Source organism: Cebus imitator, unplaced genomic scaffold (assembly GCF_001604975.1).
Source record: "Cebus imitator isolate Cc_AM_T3 unplaced genomic scaffold, Cebus_imitator-1.0 Scaffold63, whole genome shotgun sequence".
In the NCBI taxonomy this organism is placed as follows: Eukaryota; Metazoa; Chordata; class Mammalia; order Primates; family Cebidae; genus Cebus; species Cebus imitator.
The window spans coordinates 5,923,590-5,940,273 of NW_016107378.1; the positions used below are offsets into that span (position 1 = coordinate 5,923,590).

Genomic DNA, 16,684 nt, shown 5'->3' on the forward strand with positions numbered 1-16,684 from the left:
GTTAATTTGAATACAAGGTCCAAATCAGCAACAACTTCTACAATCCAGTGCTGATATCAGATACAAACTTCAAGGATGAATTTCTTTTTGAAGGCTTATTCCACTTTCATGAGGCTAGCATGGGGTGTGTGCATTTACCAGGGGCAAATTTATACTTCGGAGTTAACCCATGCAGCAAATGCTAGGCATCTGCTCGCAGTCCAATTTAGAAGCATTTGCCGTGGATGATGGAGAGGCCCAACTCCTTGTACTCCTGCCTGCTAAACCACATCTGCTGGAAGGTGGACAGTGAGGCCAGGATGGAGCCACACATCCACACCGTGTACTTGTGCTCAGGGGTGTGATGGTCTTGATCTTCATGGTGCTGGGTGCCAGGGCAGTGATCTTCTGCATCCTGTTGGTGATCCTCAGGTACATGGTGGTGCCGCCAGTACATGTAGGTGTACAGGTCTTTGCAGATGGCCACGTCACCCTTCATGATGGAGTTGAAGGTGGTCTCATGGATGTCGCAAGATTCCATGCCCAGGAAAGAAGGCTGGAACAGCACCTCTGGACGCTGGAAGTGCTCGTTGCTGATGGTGATGACCTGGTCATTAGGCAGCTCGTAGTTCTTCTCCAGGGAGGAGGAGGACTCGGCGGTGGCCATCTCCTGCTCAAAGTCCAGGACCACATAGCACAGCTTCTCCTTCACATTGAACATGATCTCCCACTCAGCCGTGGTGGTGAAGCTGTAGCCGCACTTGGTGAGGATCTTCATGAGGTAGACGGTCAGGTCCCTGCCAGCCAGGTCTGGATGCAGGATGGCATGAGGGAGGGTGTAGCCCTCGCAGATGGGCACTGTGTGGGTGACCCCATCTCCAGCCAATGGCAGTGGTGCGCCCAGAGGTGTAGAGGGATGGCACGGCCTGGATGGCCATGTACATGGCCGGGTTGTTGAAAGTCTCAAACATGATCCAGGTCATCTTCTCTCTGCTGGCCTTGAGGTTCTGCAGGCCTTGGTCAGCAGCACGGGGTGCTCCTCCAGTGCCACATGCATCTTGTTGTAGAAGGTGTGGTGCCAGATCTTCTCCATGTTGTCCCAGTTGGTGACAATGCCGTGCTTGACAGGGTGTTTCAGGATCAGGCCGCCGCTCTTGCTCTGGGCCTCGTCACCCACGTAGGAGTCCTTCTGGCCCGTGCCAACATCAGGCCCTGGTGCTGGCGGCATTTGACGATGGAGGGAATCATGGCTCAAGGGGTGTCGTCCCCAGCAAAGCCAGTTTTGCACATTCCAGAACCATTGTCAATGACGAGTGCAGCGATTTCTTCTCCCATTGGACCAGTGGAGGAGTGAGGCAGCGGAGCGGCAGGAGAACACGGTGTGTGGGCTGGCAGCGGCGACTGAGAGCTTCACCCACTTTTTGATGGGGTTGTTTGTTTTTTCTTGTACACTTTTTAAAGTTCTCTGTAGATTCTGGATATAAGCCCTTTGTCAGATGGGTAGATTGCAAAAATGTTTTCCCATTCTGTTGGTTGCTAGTTCACTCTAATGATTGTTTCTTTTGCTGTGCAGAAGCTCTGGAGTTTAATTAGATCCCATTTGTCCATTTTGGCTTTTGTTGCCAATGCTTTTTGTGTTTTAGTCATGAAGTCCTTGCCCATGCCTATGTCCTGAATGGTTTTGCCTAGGTTTTCTTCTAGAGTTTTTATGGTGTTAGGCCTCATGTTTAAATCTTTAATCTATGTAGAGTAATTTTTGTATAAGGTGTAAGGAAGGGATCCAGTTTTAGCTTTCTGCATATGGCTAGCCAGTTTCCCCAACACCTTTTATTAAATAGGGAATCCTTTCCCCATTGCTTGTTTTTGCCTGCTTTGTCAAAGATCAGATGGTTGTAGTTGTGTGGTGTTCTTTCTGAGGCCTCTGTTCTGTTCCATTGGTCTATATCTCTGTTTTGGTACCAGTACCATGCTGTTTTGAGTAGAGTAGCCTTGTAATATAGTTTGAAGTCAGGTAGCACGATGCCTCCAGCTTTGTTTTTATTGCTTAGGATTGTCTTGGCTATGTAGGCTTTTTTTTTTGGTTCCATATAAAGTTTAAGGTGTCCTTCTGGGAAGAAAGTAATTGGTAGCTTGATGGGGATAGCACCGAGTCTATAAATTACTTTGGGCAGTATGGCCATTTTCACCATATTGATTCTTCCTAACCATGAGCTTTTCTATATGTTTGTGTCCTCTCTTATTTTGTTGAGCCGTGGTTTGTAGTTCTCCTTGAAGAGGTCCTTCACATCCCTTGTTAGTTGTATTCTAGGTATTTTATTCGCTCTGTAGCAATTGCGGATGGGAGTTCACTCATGATCTGGCTCTCCGTCTATTACTGGTGTATAGGAATGTTTGCGATTTTTTGCACATGGATTTTGTATCCTGATACTTTGCTGAAGTTGCTTATCAGCTTAAGGAGATTTGTGGCTGGGATGATGGGGTTTTCTAAATATACAATCATGTCTTCTGTAGCATCGTTCTTAAATGGGCTTAGGTCTAGTTGGAGGGGTACAGGGAACCTAGGAGATTTGGCTTGAAGCTACATTTGAGTAAGATTCAGAAAACATCAGCTGTCCATATCAAATAACCCACCCCAACCCACCACCCCACACCCCAACAAATGTAACATTTTAGCATCTGTTGGGTGCACACGAGTATCAGCTATTATTATTTTCTGCATGTTCAAAATCTTTTCTAGTTAAACATGAACAGGAAAGAATTTGGGGGTTGATGAAGATTTGGAGGAAGGATATCCTGTGTCCCCAACTTGACACCTGATACAATTGTCTGTGGTTCCCAGATGCCATCTTTATCTCTCTGTTTATATGTCGATCTAAACATCCATCCGTCTAAAATCAATACATCAGCTATGCTTCAGGCAAGTTGCAGAAACCAAAATTAACTGGCTGGGCAGATGAACATCTCCAACTTTGGAGGAAGATTTGCCTTGATTTCAATCCCAGCTCTATCCTTTCAGGGCTGTGTGACCTTGGACCAATGATGCGGCCTCTCTGAGACTCAGTTTTCTCACGATAAATGGAGATAATGACTGCATCACGGGCTTGAACTTAAATGGTGTAGGAAGACCAGTCTGCAGGATACCGGGCTGGACCTTGGAAGTGGGGCGCTGGGAGAAAAGTGTGGAAAGGAGGGGGCTGTCCTTCCCCCAGCCTAGGGGATCTGGATCCTCTTCCTCCCACCTCCTACTTCAGACCCGAGACAAGGTTTCTGTGAGGTCCATGGGGTTCCCAGGGCAGAAGATCAGGAGAGTTTTCAGGCTTGTTTGCTTTTTGAGGGAGGGTTGGCGCCCTACGGGAGGTAGCATCCCTGCGGGCCACTGCGGGAGCCTGGGCCGCTCTCCGCACGCACGGGGCGTGGCGACAGCACGGGAGCCAAGGGCAGCGAGGGGCACCTGGCTGGAGTTCCGCCCGTGGCCCCGCATCCCCAGCTCGCAGGCCACGCCCGGGGCCGCTCCATTTTTAGCGCTGAGAGGTGCTGTGAAGTTGAAGAGCCGCTTGGGTTGGCAAGGGCCCTGGAACAAGGGCAACTACTTCTTCACGCACCACCCCTGCCTCCCCGGCACAATGGCAGGCAGCGAGAATGAGCCAGACTCCCTAGGCTGGGGAGGTCGCAAACTCTGGGCTTGAGGTCCAGTCCCACTTACAAACCTGATTACAGCCTGGAAGGGGCGCTGCAGGGTGGCTTCCCCCTGTCTTTGCAGGGAACACACTCCCTTTGACTCCACACAGATCCCAGCCTGCTTGCCTCCTCCTGCCTGGTCAGTTTGGATCTGGAGACAGCTGGAGACAGCTGAGTTTGTGGTCCCTGCTAACCTCCTACCAGGAGAATGGAAGATTCTATCTGTTGGGCTCTGGCTAACAAGCCAGCGAGTCAGCTACTCAGGAGGCTGAGGCAAGAGAATCACTTGAACCTGGGAGGTGAAGGCTGCAGCAAGCCGAGATCGCACCATTGCACTCCAGCCTGGGTGACAGAGTAAGACACTGTCTCAAAAATAAATAAATAAATAATTATGTAGATAAAATTAGTCCCACCCCGAGGTTTCATCAGGCCAGAGACTTTTCTGCCTTGCCCAGATGGCACCCAGTGCCTCATCAGGAGGCCCCTGGAGGTTGCAAATACAGGTTAGGTGAAGAAAGCATTTATGACAGTAAGAGGTCACTTTTTTCAGCACTATTCTAAGTGCTTTATCTACTGGCTCCTTTAATCTTCTCAGCAGCCCTACCAGGTAGGTACCAGCATACACCAATTTTCACAGATGAGGAAACCGAGGCACAGAGAAATGAAATTATTTGCTGGGAGGCAGAGGAGCTGAGTTCAAAGCAGGCTGTCTGCATTCATATCACCTGATGTCAGACTCACCCAGGACTAAAAGCAATGACACCATGACACCTACATCCCCACCAACATCCAGCAACTTCAGGATGTTGACTTCCCTCACCTGCCCTCCTTCCTTCAAAATTTCTTTGTTATCTGGTTTTGGAATTGAGAGTATTGGTTTCAAGGCCAGCTCTGCCATTGTTGGCAATGTGACCTCGGGCAAGTCTGTTCCTTGCTAGACATCAGTTTCTCCATCTTTCTAGTCCAAGACGAGATCATCTCATAAGGCCCCTCCAGGCCTAAAGCCCAGAATCCTGTTTGGTAAGTGGGACCTCATTGTTCATTTTCTTCCCTTGACAAACAGGCCCTCCAGAAGTCCTTGGCTTGGCCAAATGGCGGCTTTGCTCCCAGGGCCAGGAGAGGGTTTGGAGTGCAGGCAGAAACTTCCTGAATCTTCCCCTCACTCCTGCTGTGGCCTTGGCTCTGGGTGGGGGCTTAAGGGCCTCTCCCAGTGGGTGCCGGAGGCCAGAGCTGCCTTTGTCTGCTGCAGGAGGCCAGCCAGGCGGCTGGGCTACAACCGGCCCCTGCCCAGGCCTGGGAGTTGGTTTTTTTTCTCCTGTGTGTTGCAGCTGGGACCGTTTATAATAGGAAAAAAAGAGAATGACCAGGCCAGCCGGCTGGAAAATAAAGAGACTTAAAAAGAAAAGGGCTAGGCCTGTTCTCCTGCAGAGGCTTTGGTTAAGCAGAAAGTTTTAGTTCCTTTCTGAAAGGCATTTGGGCTTTTGAAGTCCCCTGCGGGAGCTCCCTCTGGCCCCTGGGAAGCCAGGCCCTGGCATGTCCCAAAGCGCATGGCCAGGATGGGGCCCGGCTGCTCAGAGGAGGCAGCGGTGGTCCTGGGAATTGCTGCGCTGGGCTGTGTCCACTGAGGTCTGAGGCCTGCCCCATCTGCTCCCATCCCAGTGGGGCCCAAGCCCCATAACCTCCCGTTGGTGGCCTTTTCCCTGAATTTCCTCTGCTCCCTGAAGCTTTGAACTCTGGCTTGGTGCCGGTTGGGCCAGAGGATAGGAATAAGCCCAGATGTGCTTCTTCATTCAAACAGAGAACCAGGGGATCTCACAAATGGGGAGACTGAGGCATTGAGAGAGTTTGCCCAAGGCCACCCAGGGAACAAACTTTTTTTTTTTTTTAAAGACAAGGTCTGGCTTTGTCACCCAGCAATCAGAACTTGCTGTAGCCTTGAACTCCTGCATTCATGCCATCCTCCCACCCAAGTTCGGAGTAGCTGGAACCACAGGAACACACCGCAACACCCGGCTAATTTAATTTTAATTTTAATTAATTAATTTATTTTTGAGACAGAGTCTCGCTCTGTCACCCAGGCTGGAGTACAGTGTTGCTATCTAGGCTCGCTGCAACCTCTGCCTCCTGAGTTCAAGTGATTCTCCTGCCTCAGCCTCCCAAGTAGCTGGGATTATAGGTACCTGCCACCACACCCAGCTAATTTTTGTATTTTTAATAGAGACAGGGTTTTACCATGTTGGTCATACTGGGCTTGAACTCCTGCCTCAGGTGATCCACCTGCCTTGACCTCCCAAAGTGCTGGGATTATAGGTGTGAGCCACCGCGCCTGGCCATTTTTATTTTTGTAGAGACTGGACTATGTTGCCCAGGCTGGTCTCAAACTCCTGGGATCAAGCAATCAGCCTCACCAAGTGCTAAGATTATGGGCATCAGCCACTACACCCAGCCAGAAACCTAAACTGATTTGAGTGGCTGTTGTGTGTGCTCTGCCTAATCCGAACACTTTAGGAGGCCAAGGACCACCTGAAGTCAGGAGTTCAAACCCAGTATGACCAACATGGTAAAACCCTGTCTCTACTAAAAATACAAAAATTAGCCAGGTGTAGTGGCGGGTGCCTGTAATCCTAGCTACTCGAGAGGGTGAGACATGAGAATAGCTTGAATCCAGGAGGCAGAGGTTGCAGTGAGCAGAGATCGCGCCATAGCACTGTGGTCTGGGCAAAAGAGCAAGACTCTGTCTCAAAAAAAAAAAAAAAAAAAAAAAAAATCACGCCTGTAATCCCAGCACTTTGGGAGGCCAAGGCAGGTGGATCACAAGCTCAGGAGTTCAAGACCAGCCTGGCCAAGATGGTGAAACCCTGTCTCTACTAAAAATACAAACATTAGCCGGGGGTGGTGGTGGGCATCTGTAATCCCAGCTACCTGGGATGCTGAGGCGGAGAATTGCTTGAACCCCGGAAGCGGAGGTTGCCGTGAGCTGAGATCGCGCCACTGCACTCCAGCCTGGGCGACAGAGTGAGACTTTGTCTCACAAACAAAACAAACAAACAAAACCAAACCAAAAAAACAATAGCTAATGTGGATTAAACTCTCACGACATGAAGGCCCCAGGGAAAAGAACAAATAGAAACAGTTCTGGGAAGCTACTTACCTGCTTTCTTCTCTAGTCTTAGTTCAGGGCCCTGAGAATGAGCTTACTTCCTTGTCAGCCCATCCCTCAGCAGAGTCTCAGCCATACCCATTACTGAAAAGAAACCACAATGAAAACTTATACTGAACATTGATCACGCAGCTACTATGTGCAAAGTACTGCTGGCTAGATGTCTTACAGCATGAGCTGATTCCATGCCCCTTTCATATCATGGAGGCAAGTCACTATGTTGACATTGTTTTATGGATTACAACCACCCTGTGCCGGTGACACTATCCTCTCATTTTATAGGTAAGGTTGTCTTATCCAAGGTAAGGCTGGGATTCGAATTCAGACCTGTCCAGCTCTTTCCCCTGTGTGTCTAGAACCCACTGCTGACCTCTGTCTGGTCAGCGTCCTGCCAGCTTCTCCAGTCACCGGCACTCACTGGGAAGGCAGTGGGTACCCTGGTGTGAAGGGGGTACACAGCAAAATCTAGGGCTCTGTCCTGAAAGAGTGTTTGACCTAGTTGGGTGGGCAAAACTTACTTTTCTTTTTTTTTTTGAGACATAGTCTTGCTCTGTCACCCAGGCTAGAGTGCAGTGGCGTGATCTCAGCTCACTGCAACCTCCACCTCCTGGGTTCAAGCGATTCTCCTGCCTCAGTCTCCTAAATAGCTTGGATTACAGGTGTGCACCATCACACCCAGCTAATTTTTGTATTTTCAGTAGGGTTGGAGTTTCGCCACGTTGGCCAGGCTGGTCTCGAACTCCTGACCTCAAGTGATCTGCCCACCTTGGACTCCCAAAGAGCTGAGATTACAGAAGCGCAAATCAATGCCTGGCTCAAAGCCTACTAATCAGCCTCTGTTGTCTGGCAGAAAACCATGTAACAATGGCTGATTGCCCAGGGACGTATTTGGGTACTTCCTCTGTATGCCACATAGATTGATGTTCTTTCTCCTGGAGCCACCCCTAAGTTTTGAGCATTTGCAGGGCACTAGGGATGCAATGAGGTGCAGTGTAGATGCAACCCTGATCATCCTCTTTCTCTCCCTACTGCCTGGAGGCATTGGGTGCCTAAGGGCATTATATGTGCCATGCACAGGACCACACATGCTCATGTTCTTCTGAAATCTCCATGGTGTTTCTCCTAGGCCTGGGCATCTAGTAGTTTCTTGCCATAATGGTGGGAAAGGAGTATTCACACAAGGAAAGAAAGAAATACCAGATTTTATTTTTTCCCAAAATGATCTAAGCCAGTATCATCCGTTTTTAGCAGATAATAGTGATCAGAGGTGGATGAAGCTTTTCTACTCCCGCATAACCTCTCTACCAAGTGATACTGAAGGCCAAATTCTGCCACACACACCGACAGTTATAAAACAGATGTTGGCTGAGCACGGTGCCTTATACCTATAATCCCAGCATTTTGGGAGGCTGAGGTGGGCGGATCTCTTGAGGCCAGGAGTTTGAGACCAGCCTGGCCAACATGGCAAAACCTTGTCTCTGCAAAATACACAAAAATTCGCTGGGTGTGGTGGTGTTTACCTGTGGTCCTAGCTACTTGTGAGGCTGAGGTAGGAGGATCGCTTATGCAGGGGAGGTCAAGTCTACAGTAATCACGCCACTGTGACAGCCTGGACAACTGAGCATGACCCTGTCTCAAAAAAAAAAAAAAAGAATAAATAAAAATTAAAAAACCCAGATGTCCAGTAGCAAAGTGGGACCATTTTAAGGACCATTACAAGGGCCATGCCTGTAATGCCAGCACTTTGAGAGCCCGAGGAGGTAGATCATCTGAGGCTGGGAGTTCGAGACCAGCCTGACCAACATGGAGAAGACCCATCTCTACTAAAAATACAAAATTAGCTGGACGTGGCAGTGCATTCCTGTAATTCCAGCTAATCTGGAGGCTGAGGCAGGAGAATCGCTTGAATCCAGGAGGTGGAGGTTGTGGTGAGCCAAGATGGTGCCACTGCACTCCAGCCTGGGCAACAAGAGCAAAACTCCGTCTCAAAAAAAAAAAAAAAGGACAAAACAGATTCTGCAACCACTGTTGTGTGAGCTCCATGAAGTTTCATCTCTCTATCTGTCCAGACTCTTGACTAGTCCCAGCGTGAAAGGCACACTCCAAATATGCTCATCACATTTCCAGTCAGGAATCTGTGTCCCCTACTGGGCACCATGCAGCAAAAATCCTACTCAACGGCAAGACTCAGTGCCCCTTACGGATCAAGGTATGTGTGCAGGGGGTTCACCCTAAAGATACGGCTTATCCCAGCCTCTCTGGCTTATAGTCCCTGTTCATGCAGAGGGGTGTGTGTTTCTAGATCACATTTGCTAAACTGTACATGACAGCTTTTAATTTCACCAAGGAGAGCCCAGTGCTAAACCTATCACATTTTGGATGTCCGGTTTGCTAATTAGACCGATTGGTGCTTGGTTGAGCTACTGATGGTGGAAGGACTTGTGACCAGTCCTGAAGTGTGTGAGTCGTAAGATTTGCATGCTACAGAGCATTTTGCCTAACCACTTCTAGGTAAAACTGAAAGAATTTGGTATCCTATAGCATTCATTAAACTGAATTTTACAAAATTTTCTTAAAAATTCCAGGTGCAGTGGCTCACACCTGTAATCCCAGCACTTTGGGAGGCTGAGGCAGGTGTCACTTGAGGCCAGGAGTTTGGGACCAGTCTGGCCAACATGGTGAAACCCCGTCTGTACTAAAAATACAAAAATTAGCAGGGCATGGTGGTGGGAGCCTGTAATCCCAGCTTCTCAGGAGGCTGAGGCAGGAGAATCGCTTGAGCCTGGGGGGTGGAGGTTGCAGTGAGCTGAGATCGTGCTACTGCACTCCAGCCTGGGCAACAAGAGCAAGACTCTGTCAAAAAAAAAAAAAAAAGTCTTAAAATTTACCAAAATCGTACTGAAAAAAAAATTGTAAGGCAAATCACAAATATTGTAAAAGAAGCATTTTAAGATAACAAAGCAGCAAGTGACTCTGAGTGAAGTGATCCCAGGCTCGAGCGTGCTGCACACCTGGGCAGCTACAGGTGGTCCAGGCAAGATGCTCTCAGGGTGAGGGCCAGGGCCTGGAGTTTCAAGCTTTCTAAGGGTATGAGTCCATGGGGAGCCTCCCGCCAAGTTGGTTTCCTTGCTGCCTTGTGGGTGTTCCCTGCAAAGACTGCTGATGCTTGAAGAATTAAATAATTATAATAATGATGATAAAATAGAAATGGCTTTTCCAGCTGAACAGAAACCAGAGACGACAAGGAGGTTCCCACACCCGCCTTATTGTTTTTGGCACCATGCTACTGCAGCCCCAGAGAGCCCCAGAGAGGCAGATGTCTGGGCCCACTGCTGGCCTCTTTGAGTTGTGGTCATGGGGAGGGGGGACAGTAGGGACCTCTGGGGAATTTCAGGCGCATCTGCAGGGATTTCCCTCCTCAAAACACCAGACTGAGAACTAAAAGCAGAGAAAAGGACTCTCTTTTTGATCTTGCCTTCCTCTCTTCTGAACCCTCAGAAGCTTCAAGACCAAGTCTTGTGAGAAGAACCCTGCAAATGAGAATGAAGAGGTGAGGAAGGCCTGGACTTGTGGCGGCTGCTGGTTCACAATCGTGCTGCCAGGCCATCTCCTGGAAGTCGTGACCAGAGAGCATGGCCATTGCTTCCTTAGTGCTCCGAGGACAGGGGTGTTCAGGGGAAACTTGGATTCCACAAATAGATGCATCATTAAAATAAAGCACAAATGCACAAAACTGTCTCAATAGACCTAAAGAAGCTAGAAAGCTTCTAGAAAGCAAGGGCAAGTCTGAATCAAGGAAACACAGGGAGAAGGAGGAACTTATTGGTGCAAGGAGGGGATCTGTAGTTGTGTGACCGGCATCTCTATGAACATGGGTGACCTTGGAGGCGGTGAAGGTGAGAGAAGAAAGGTAAGAGGGGGACAGCAAAGGCTGGATGATTGCTTTCTTGTGGCCAGACAAGCAGCACTGATGGATGGGAAACCCTCAGACCACCCTATGAGATCCGTGCTATTTGTATTCTCATTTTGCAGATGGAAAAATGGAAGCATAGACTCCCTTGTTCTGGTTCCTCAGCTAGGTAGTGAGGGAGGCTAGATTGGAAAACGGATGGAATAGGCCCCTAAGCCTGGCCCTGGTGGCCTTTGTCTAAGCTGTGACAACTCCCACTTGGAATTCCCCAGCTCCTTTGTGCCCCAGGCCCTTTACACGCACTGTTCACAGCTGGGAACTCTATTCTCCATCCCCCACCTTGGCTCCTTCCTCCTCCTGTCGGGTTCTTAGCCAGCCCACCAGTGAGACTCTGTTTTGTGGCCTCTTTGTACGACATTTTAATTTCTTCTCAGGATTGATCAAGACTATAACTAAATAATTATTATGGCTATTTATTTATTTGAGACAGAGTCTCACTCTGTTGCCCAGGCTGGAGTGCAGTGGTGTGATCTCAGCTCACTGCAAACTCTGCCTCCTGGGCTCAAGCAATTCTTGTGCCTCAACCTCCCAAGTAGCTAGGATCATAGGCACCCACCATCATGCCGGGCTAATTTTGTATTGCTAGTAGAGATGGGATTTTGCCATGTTGACCGATCTGGTCTGGAACTCCTGGCCTCAAGTGATCCACCCGCCTCATTCTCCCAAAGTGCTGAGATTACAAATGTGTGCCATCACAACTGCACCCGCCTCATTCTCCCAAAGTGCTGAGATTACAAATGTGTACCATCACAACTGGCCTTGTGTGGCCATTTTATTGAGCAAGCCCCAACAGGGAGGAACTGCGATCCTTTTCATTCATTGCTTTACCCTCAGTCTTGGTACACAGTAGGTGCACAATCATAAATAAATGTTGAATAAACATAGGAACAAAGCAGTGAACTTACTCTCTAGGAAAAGACTGGAGGGATAAATCTTCCCTCGCCAAAATGACTGTTCCTCACAGGCTGATGCAAGTCCCCCCGCCTCAGGACTGGGAGTTTCAAGTAATAAAGTGCTAAACAAAAACCACTCATTGCTGATTGTATATATTCAAGTGACTGTTGTCATTTAAAGTAAGTAATGTGTGTGCATGGAAGGGGAAAAGATGGGCATTTCTTTCTTTCTTTTTCTTTCTTTTCCTTCTTTCTTTTTATTTTTCTTTGTTTTCAGATGGAGTCTTGCTTTGTCACCCAGGCTGGAGTGCAGTGGCATGATCTCAGCTCATTGCAAGCTTAGTCTCCCAGGTCCAAGCGATTGTTGTACCTCAGCCTCCCGAGTAGCTGGGACTGTAGGCACATGCCATCATGCCCAGCTAATTTTTGGTTTTTTAGTAAAGACAGGGTTTTACCATGTTGCCCTGTCTCAAACCCATGACCTCAGGTGATCCACCTGCCTCAGCCTCCCGAAGTGCTGGGATTACAAGCATAAGCCAGGGCCTCCCCAGAAGGTGATCTGCCTGTCTCAGACTCCCAAAGTGCTGGGATTACAGGTGTGAGCCATGGTGCCCGGCCAAAGGTGGACATCTGGTCACTTATTGCACAGCATCTCTTTGAGCAGCTCCGGGAGCTCTGCAGGAATTGTAGGTCAGAGGCCACAAAGGGAGCCCTGACTTGTTTTCTTTATTGTCCTATCCTGTTTTTGTAGCCCACCAGAACTTCGTGCATTCACCAGACTGCTCAAAATGACGCTTCCCTCTTGAAAACTCAAGGAAGAGGCCTCAGTTGCTGCACGTCTAAGAAAAACATCCTTAAGGAGCATCCAGAAATGGCTGGAGAAGGCACCACCTTAGGCAAGAAGTTTCCCCTTTTCCAGCCAAGTTATGACTTTGAAGGAAGATGCACATTTGTGTGGGCAAAGTCTTGCTTGTTCTCAAAAACGTCAACTTGGGATTTCTCTTGCACTTATGATGGTGGCTCCTGCTCCTTACAGCTTACCGTGGGTTTCCATAGCCATTTCTCTGAGCTGGGCAGAAGCAGCTGTTCACTTTCCAAAGAAGGAGAGGCCAGCGGGGGCCCTTCTCACAGGAGAGGGGCCCAGACCCCCTATTCCCTGCCAGAAGCAGGCAGGTGGGGGGTATAAAACATCACCTGAAAATGACCCCTTTCTGGTCCAAGGTCACCCGTGGTTAGCAAGGCCCAGGTGTCACCCGTGCCCCCTGAGGCCCTTGCAGTCCGAGCTCAGCGGTGGGGGTGGGGGTTGCAAATAAGGAAGCCACTATTGGCTTTTTGTTCCTTTGAGATTTTCCTTAAAACAACATTTTTCTGGAAGGAGTTAAAAATGAAACAAGCTTCAGAGGAAGCGGGCCGGGCCGAGGCGGACACGAGGTCGGGCTCCCTCCGCACCCTGACTGCAGCTGAGCTGGGAGACGCCGAACTTGGAGGGGGAGGGGGAGGAGGGAGCGTCGGGACGCGGACATGCGTGCAGACAATTCGTGGGAGGGGGTCCGGAAAACTTTGTGCGCGGCTCCAGGATCCAGTCCTTGCGGATTAGGCCAGGATGGGCTACTGCGGACCCCCCATCCTGTTGCCCCACCTCCGTCCTCAGCCTTCAGCAGACCCCTAGGAGTGGAAAAGGGCAGCCCCGTGGGACCCCAACAACCCCTCCCCGCCGATGGCCTCCTCTTTAGTCCAGCACACCCATTTCCCACCGCGCTCCTTTTGTCCGCCCCCGCACTCTCCAGGCTCCCGGCTGGGCAGGATCCGCAGTCTCCAGCCCCCCAGAGAGCCCGGGCGGGCAAGCTGGGGGCTGTTCCCCTCCCCCTCCCCCTAGGAGAGGCAGCCCGCGGCGGGGGCACCCCGGAGCCGAGGCCAATCGCCCCCCTCCCCCAGCGTGTGCCATCTGCCGCCTGTCAGCCTCTCTCCGCGGGCCTCGATCCCAGGCGCCGGCAGGGGTGGGGGGAGTGGCTGATTCTGTCCCTCCTTCCTGGCTCCTTCCCAGGCGCCTCGCGGCCCCTACCCTCGCTTCGGCCCTTGGCACCCCTGGTTCAGCCTAACCCCGTCCGTCCCTGGGCAGCGAGGGGCGGCTCCCATTCCCTCCTGGGAGGCCGAGATGTTGGACACTCTCGGACGCACGAGCTGGGGAGGACAGTGGCTTGGCGATGGCAGCGCTAACCCGGGGAGGGGCGGCCCTCAGGGCTTGGGTCTAGTTAAATCTAGTTAGGTCTCCGTCCCGGCCCCGGCCCCTCCCGGGAGCCTCGCTTGCCGGCTCCCGCTGTTAGGGTGTCCACCTCGGCGTCGCGTTTCGCCAGTCACCCGACTCTACCTCTGAGACAGCCTAGGACGCTCGCGCCTGCCCTCCCCCCCCCCCCCCCCCCTCGCCTTAGGCCTCTCCGCATCCTCCAGCTCGCGCTCCACAGCCACGAGGGTGCGGGGGTGGCATCTACCTCGGCAATCAGCCCAGCACGGGGTTGGCGAGCAGGGCCCGGCGGGACCGCGGAGAGAGCTGAGCGGGGCCGGGCCCGGCTGGCGGGCAGGCTGGGGAGCGGCGGGGCGCGGGCACCCTGCGTGGGGCGGGCGCCGCGGCCTGGCCCGCCCCGGCGCTGATCTCGGCGGGCAGCGGGTTTTTCCGTGAAAGGTTGCCCTGGGTAACTCGTCTCCGAGGGGACGCAGCCTTCCCCTCTCCAAGTGGTAACTTATCGATCCGCGAGATTGATAACCCCCAGCGCCGCGCCGCGCACCCGCTCTGCTCTCCCGGCTCCAGGGCGCGCCGGCCCGAGGTGGCGCCACTCGCCCGGGAGGGGGGCGAGGTCGGGACCGCTCCCCACCCGAGACCTGGCCGCCTGCAGCTAGTGGGGGAGGGAGAGGCTTCAGACGAACGGTTTAGTGGAGCCTCCTGGGGAAGACTTTTCCCAAGTCTGAGCCCTTCCCGGGCCTACTCCAAGATCGGAGTATCAGCCGGTTAAGGAGCTGCTGGGACGTGGGGCGCCCCCTTGTGGCGGGGCAGTACCTCGCAGAAAGTAGGAGCTGGTTTATTTCTTCTGCCAACTGCGCGGGGAGGGGGTGCTTCTGCAGGGTCTCGGGGTAAGGTGTTCTTTTTACAGTGGCACAGAGGAAGTGCGCACCAGGCGCAAGAATTCTACAAATGCGGGTGTAGGGATCGCACGGGGTTAGCCCAGTGGTGAAAGAATTTTTTGGGTGTGGGGCACGGCTGGTCTTTGAACACTGACCTGTGGGCAAAAGCCAACTTGGCAGAGCCAGGTCTCGGGATAGTTCAGGTGCGTGGGGCATACATCGAAAGGTGGCAATGCTAGGGCAGCCCACCTCGGTTTGCTTCTCCGTTGTCTCACTTTTTGCAGTTTGTGAGGCTCATGCGTCTTGGCGAGCTTGACAGCCGCGTGGGCCCTGAGTCTGTTCCCTCCTCCTGCCCCGGTGCCGCCAGCGCCAGAGCCCCGGCCCCGCGTGCCGTTGCGGTGCCCGCGCCCGCGCCGTGCCTGCCGCCGCCGCCGCCGCCGCGGTCCGGGTTTTGCGGGCGGCCGGAGCTGTATTTCCAGCGCTGTCCATCGCTCGGTGCTGTTGGCCCTCTCTCCGTCTGATCCGAGCCGGAGCAGTGCGGGGCGCCCCACGGGATCAGAGCGCTCCCCCGCCGGGACTCCGCTCCTCACATCCTCCTGCTGGGACCCGGCTACATTTCCAGCCAAGCCTGGCTTTATTATGTGTCTCTGCAGTGCAGCCCCAGCAGCCGGATCGGGAGGAGGAGAGCCAGCGACCACAAAGAAGACAGGAGCGCGAGGGAGGCTGGCGGGCGGGCCGGCGCCGGCTGGAGCGCGGAGGAGCCGGGGCGCAGCCGCCGCCGCCGCTGCCCGGGAGGACGGGAGGCCGGCCGCCGCCGCCGCCTGCTCGTCCTCCTGCTCCGCCACCGCGGCCGCCGCCTCCCCCTTCTCCGAGCCCCTGGCCCATGGAGGCAGCTAGCGGGGCCGGCGACTTGGCACCGGCCTGGGGATCGGCTGCGCGCCTCGCGCTGAGCACCGCAGCCCGAGGGCAGGCAGCGGCGGCCCGGCGCACGGGCTGAGCGATGCCCGGGGCACGGGCGCGCCTACTGGCCGCCGCCTGAGCGCCCCCGCGCGCCCCTTCCTCCTCCGGGGGGCCGGCGCCGCACCGAGCCGAGAGCCAGAGAAGGGGGCGTGAGCCAGGGGCCCCGAGCCGCGGCTTCCGAGCCACCGCGGCCGTTTCCAGCCTCCCCTCCCAAGTAGCCTGAGTTGAGGGACCCCCGCCCCCCATCCATCATAATCTTCAAACCAGGCGCTTGGGTATTTTTGAGCCATTAATATTTATTATTATTATTATTATTTTTGTGCGGCAGGGGATAATTTGAAGGCTTTTTTTTTTTTTCGGGGGTTACTGAGCTTCCGCGCTCCCGACCGCCTCCCGGTCTCCTCCCCCCTTGAGATCCCCTCGACTTCAGCCCCGTTCCCCCTCCTCAGATGGGTTCATTGTGAGCTCCGCACCGGGCTGCGTGGCCGGACGCCTGCAAACTTTGCACAAAAATCCGGCAAGGGGCGGAGGAGGAGGAGAAGGAGGAGGAGGGTGAGGGTGGCGGTAGGGTGGGGGAGGGAAGGAGGGGGCCGCAGGGGCCGGGGGCNGTGACCCCAGTCCATCTGGGTCACCTGGGTGGACGGAGGAAGACCCACTTGGATCCCAGAGGTCGGGGGGGGGGGTCAAAGACATTTCCTGTCCACACAGCAGATGGCCACGGATACATGGTGTACAAGTCGCGGTTCTTAGGGCAGTACCCCACAGCCCCAGTGACCCCAGTCCATCTGGGTCACCTGGGTGGATGGAGGAAGACCCACTTGAATCCCAGAGGCGGGGGAGGGGGTCAAAGGCATTTCCTGTCCACACAGCAGGTGGCCACGGATGGGTGGTGTACAAGGCACGGTTCTTTTCTCCGGGGAGTTCCCC

The 16,684-nt window shown here is 53.0% G+C and overlaps 1 pseudogene; it reads right to left on the reverse strand.

The window, feature by feature from the left end:
• Positions 1–205: 205 nt before the first annotated feature.
• LOC108305424 lies at positions 206–1,379 on the reverse strand (annotated as a pseudogene).
• Positions 1,380–16,684: the final 15,305 nt, after the last annotated feature.